Here is a 5,235-nt window from a genome sequence, read left to right as displayed (position 1 = left end):
CACAACCTCTCCAATATTTGTTATTAATTGTCTAGTTGATAACAGCCATTCTCACAGGAGTGAGGTGGTATCTCATATTGGTTTAGATTTGCATTTCCCTAATAGCTAGTGAAGTTGAGTAACTTTTCATATGTCTGTTGGCCATTTGTATGTCTGTCTTGTTGGGAGAAGTGTCAGGTCCTCTGTCCATGGATTGTTTTGTGGTTGTTGTCTTGTATGAGTTTTTTTTTTTAATATATATTTTGGATATTAGCCTCTTATCAGAGGTGGCATTTGCAAATATCTTCCCCCATTCAGTTGGTTGTCTCTATTTTATTGATAATTTCTTTCGTTGTACAGAAGTTTTTTAGTTTAATATAGTCCCTTTCATTTATTTTTGCTTTGACTTCCCTTGCCTTTGAGGTCAAATTCATAAAATCCTCTTTAAGACCAAGGTCTACAAATTTAGTACCTATATTTTCTTCTATGTATTATATTGTTTCAGGCCTTATATTTAGGTCTTTGGTCTATTTTGAGTTAATTTTTGTTTGCGGTGACAAATAGCCTTCTAGTTTTATTTTTTTTTGCAAGATAAGGATGCCCACTCTCATCACTGTTATTCAGTATTCAACATAATACTGGAATTCCCAGCCAGAGGAAACAGTCAAGAGAAAGAAATAAAAAGCATCCAAATTGGGAAAAAAGAGGTAAAATTGTCATATTTTGCAGACAACATAATTATTTATATGGAAAACCCTAAAGACTCCATTAAAAAAAAAAAACCTATTAGAAACAATAAACAAATACAGTAAAATCAATATACAAGTCTATGGCCATGCTACCCTGAACAAGCCTGATCCTGTCTGATCTCGGAAACTAAGCAGGGTTGGGCCTGGTTAGTACTTGGATGGGAGACCACCTAGGAATACCAGGTGCTTCAGGTGTAAAAAAATAAAAATAAAAAAAAAAAATAAGAGATTGTAAGCTGACAAGGTTCTTACAATCTGTGAGGTCAACCAAGGGTTGCCTCACCTAAAAAAAAAAAAAAAAAATCAATGTCCAAAAATCCATTGCGTTTCTATATACTGACAATGAAATTTCAGAAAAAGAAATGAAAAAAAAAAATTTCTTTTAAAATTGCAAAAACAACAACAAAAATACCCAAGAATAAACTTAAAAAGTATCTGAAGGACCTATATACTGAAAACAATAAGATATTATTTAAAAATAATTGAAGACACAAAATAACAGAAAGATATTTCATGTTCATGAATTGGAAGAATCAAAATTGTTAAGATGGCCATATTATCCAAAGTAATATACAGATTTAATGTAATCCCCATCAAAACCCCAATGATATTTTTTAAAGAAATAGAACAGAAAATCATTAGACTTGAATGGAGCCACAAATGTCCCCAAATAGCCAAAGCAATTCTGAGAAATAAACAACAAGGCCAGAGGTATCACACGTCTTGATGTCAAATTATACCACAAAGTGACTATAATTAAAACAGCATGAAAACTGTTTTGGCAGAAAAACAGACACACAGACAAATGGAACAGAATTGAGCATTCCAAGTAAACACAAAAATATCTGGATAAATAATTTTCAACAAAAGAGCCAAAATCATACAATGAACAAGAGAAAGCTTCTTCAATAAAAAACTGCTAAAAATTGGAAACTCACATTTTTAAATATAATGTTTCTTGACTAAACTGCCTAAGTCAAACTCTATTGAAATTCTACCATAAAGTCCCTGTATGAAGCTGAACCTTTAAATAGTAAGAGAAGAAATAAATTAAATTAAACAATAAAATAAAATAAAAATAAATGACTTTTCCTCAAACATTTTTCCAATATTCTTAAAATGTCTTGTGTTATCTCTTGTTACAGCCATTATTTGAGTTTCTTAAATAGCAAAGGGGAAGATATTCACACGTCTGTATTTGTATTTGCTATAATAGCCTGTAGGTCAACTTATTCTGGGCCAACATTACATATTATCATACTCATTCACTGAGAGTTCAATATTAACCATATATATATTTTTTTTTTTTTTCCCTAGATTTAAAACAAGTTGATGTACCTATTTAAATGATCCATACATAAGAATGTTGGCCATGGGACCCCAAACATGGGAAACCTAATTGTTTTGAAGGACTGAATAACTGGCAAATATTTCCCTGTTAAAAACTCATGATCATCATCAACACATCTGATTACTAGGAGGAAAAAAAGGGGATTTTTTGGATGAGGCCCAGGGGAAATTGGTCAAAGGCAAAGGATTAACTAAGCAGCAAAACAGGAGGGGCTACAGAGGAAATAGTTTTAAAAGAAGTAATAGTTTGATGATAAGTATGGGGAACAAGGATGTTTCCTAAGCCCAAAGTACATAAATAGATCTGAACTCAATCTAGGGTGTTACATGTAGATTTTGAGATCTTAATTATTTAGTATTGAAAGTGAATAAATTATAAGCCCCACATTACTCGTTTGAAATTAAAACTCATAAAGATGGTAAAATTCCCAAGCTAGTCTTTTCAGTGGGTTAAATTTAAACATTTCAAATGTATGTTAATGTAACTGGTTTCTCTACCATGGCAGTACAGATTTTATGTCCTAGGTGACCTTTCATTTCAAAGAGTGTGGAGAAATAGGGGTTTAAAATTGTGGGTGATATTATATGCTACAATTCAGTTTTAGTTTATTTGTAAAATGTAAGTTTGAATTTCATGATATTATTATCTCACAATTAATTTCTATGACTCTATTAAAGCAATTATATTATGTCTTCTTAGAAAGTAGAGAAGTGTCTCTACTTGTATGAGCAGCAGAATAAGCCTCTTGCAGTCTATGATATTTTTAGAGTCTACATATAATTTAACTTAAGAGAAGGGGCACCTACAGATAGAAAAATTAAGTTGTGATAAACTAAATAGTCCCATTCTTGTGACACTATGGAAATTACCAATGTTAACGTATAAAAACTTTATTTTTTTTTTTATAAAAGTGCAAACTGGAAATTACCAATGTTAACGTATAAAAACTTTATATTTTTTTTTATAAAAGTGCAAAGATTACTCTTTTTTTTTTTATAAAAGTGCAAAGATTACTCTTACACTTTATAAAAGTGCAAGATTACTCTTTGGTAAGAGTAATCTTGATCTCCATCTATCTCATAAGTGTAAACAGTGATATCAAATTTCTGATCAATTCAATTGATATTGTCCCTTTGTGGCTTTACCTAAAAGAGAAATAATAGATGCTGATCTTTGTGAAAGCTTAAAACTATAAAGTAAGTTGAATTAAATAAATTGGAATATAAAGGTAATAAACACATGACCAAAAAAACACTGATAATTGGTTGTTTTACTCTGCATTCATAAATTTTTTTTAAAGATTTTAGTTTTAGACATTCCAAGTTTGGGGTAATGCATGTAATTCAAGTAAAATCTATCTAAACAGAAATAGATACTTGGAAATGTTGGTACAGAGCTAGTGCTTGAAAATATAGAAAGTTTAATACCCATTTCTTGGTTGCTCCTCTCTATCTATGCTAGAGGCCTTTTATTTTGTCAGTACATTAGAAATGATACTAATTTAGAGATTTTGCTTGCTATTCTCTCAACTTGGACTATTACTTCTCAAGATATTTGTTGAGCAATTTTCTCAAGTTTTCAATTTTTTGCTCATGTCACCTATAAATAAAGCACACAGTGATCACCTTTATAAAATTTATATAACATTCCCAGATATGCAGGATGAGCAGCTCCATAAACCATGTCCCCAGCAAAATCACCATAATTTATTAAAGATTATTCTAAAAGACAAATATTTAGAGTCTCTGTAAATTGCCCTAAATGTTATATGAGTAAGTGAATACAATAAATGAAGATAATTTTAATCCAGAAAGTCTACTAAATCTTGGAAAAAAACAGTGAAAATATATACCAGTTGAGCCAAGACCCACTTTCTTCCCCCTACCAAATTTCCATAGCAGAAACTCATAGTACACAAGAACATAGGGTTCCCTATCCATTTAGCCCAGCTCTATTCCAGGAAAGAGAGGCTAAAAGAAGTAAGGTTCCCTTCTACCAACCGGCCTACATATGTAGGATCCAGAAGTCCTTCCTCGGAGATGGCACGCTGAGAACACTGGGCTCTGATCACCTTTGCTACAGCTTGCTGGTAGAACACGGGTTCCATACTGGACAGAGAAGACAAGTAACACAGATACTATCATCTTATCCAGGATCCCACTTGTAAAGTAAGGCTGTCACTGCAAGAGAAGCAGCTACTTTTCCTGCCCAGGTCTGGATACTATGAAAGAGGTATGTATGTGGAAAAGAAGACCCTAAGAACAGAGGCTTCTATAGCTTTCTCCTTAGAAAAAACTTTTTAAGAACAGAAATTGGTGAAGTTCAAGCCTAAGTTAAGCGTATTGTTGAAAAGAATGGCTATGTTGGTGATAATCAGCAAATGAGAGGAGGCTGGTAGCTCCGTGAAAACAATAATTTAAACCATAAATCATCTAGAAGTTTAACAAAAAGAAAAATCAAAAGAAACTACTAGAAGAGCCCTTCAGAGTCTGAAGCAAACCTCAGAGATGAGCTTCAAATACCACCCCTGAAAAGAGCCTGCATTTAATTGGAGCAATCAATATACACTCAATATATAATAATATATATTATTTTATGCATAATATAAGCTATATATAAAATATATGGTATGATATTAATTATATATTATATCGGATATAATATATAATAAATTATGAAGCAATTTATGACCCAGGGAAATGTCAAAAATAAAAAAAAGTTAAAAAAATAGAATGACTATCAAATGAGTATTGATATTTTTTTCAAGATTTTCTCTTTATCTTTCAACATTTTTACTATGATTAGTCTAGATGTAAATCTCTTTGATTTATCCTACTTGGAGTTGGTTGAGATACTTGGACATGTGGATTAATATCTTTCATATTATTTTGAAAGTCCATCATTATTTCTTCTGACTTTTTTGTCCTCTCCCCTCTACTTCTGGTATGTTGATATGACTATTGGTGTCTCACGTTTCTCTGAGGCTCTCTTTATTAGTGTTTATTCTTTTGTTGTCTTTTATTCAGATTACAAAATCTCTATTGATCTATTCTCATTTCTTTATTCTTTATTCAGTCTCTAATCAACTCTTGAGGATGTCCAGTGAATTTTTCCTTTTTAGTTACAGCAGCCCCGCCCCTTACTGTGAAGGATATG

At 31.7% G+C, this 5,235-nt stretch overlaps 1 pseudogene; it reads left to right on the top strand.

Annotated features, from left to right (window-relative positions):
• Nucleotides 1-804: 804 nt before the first annotated feature.
• LOC112482190 lies at nucleotides 805-923 on the top strand (annotated as a pseudogene).
• The last annotated feature ends 4,312 nt before the right edge of the window (nucleotides 924-5,235 follow it).

The sequence above is a fragment of the Pteropus alecto genome, unplaced genomic scaffold, assembly GCF_000325575.1.
Source record: "Pteropus alecto unplaced genomic scaffold, ASM32557v1 scaffold35, whole genome shotgun sequence".
NCBI lineage: Eukaryota > Metazoa > Chordata > Mammalia > Chiroptera > Pteropodidae > Pteropus > Pteropus alecto.
The sequence above is the reverse complement of the archived record's forward strand: the minus strand, read 5'-3'. Positions and strand labels throughout refer to the sequence as shown.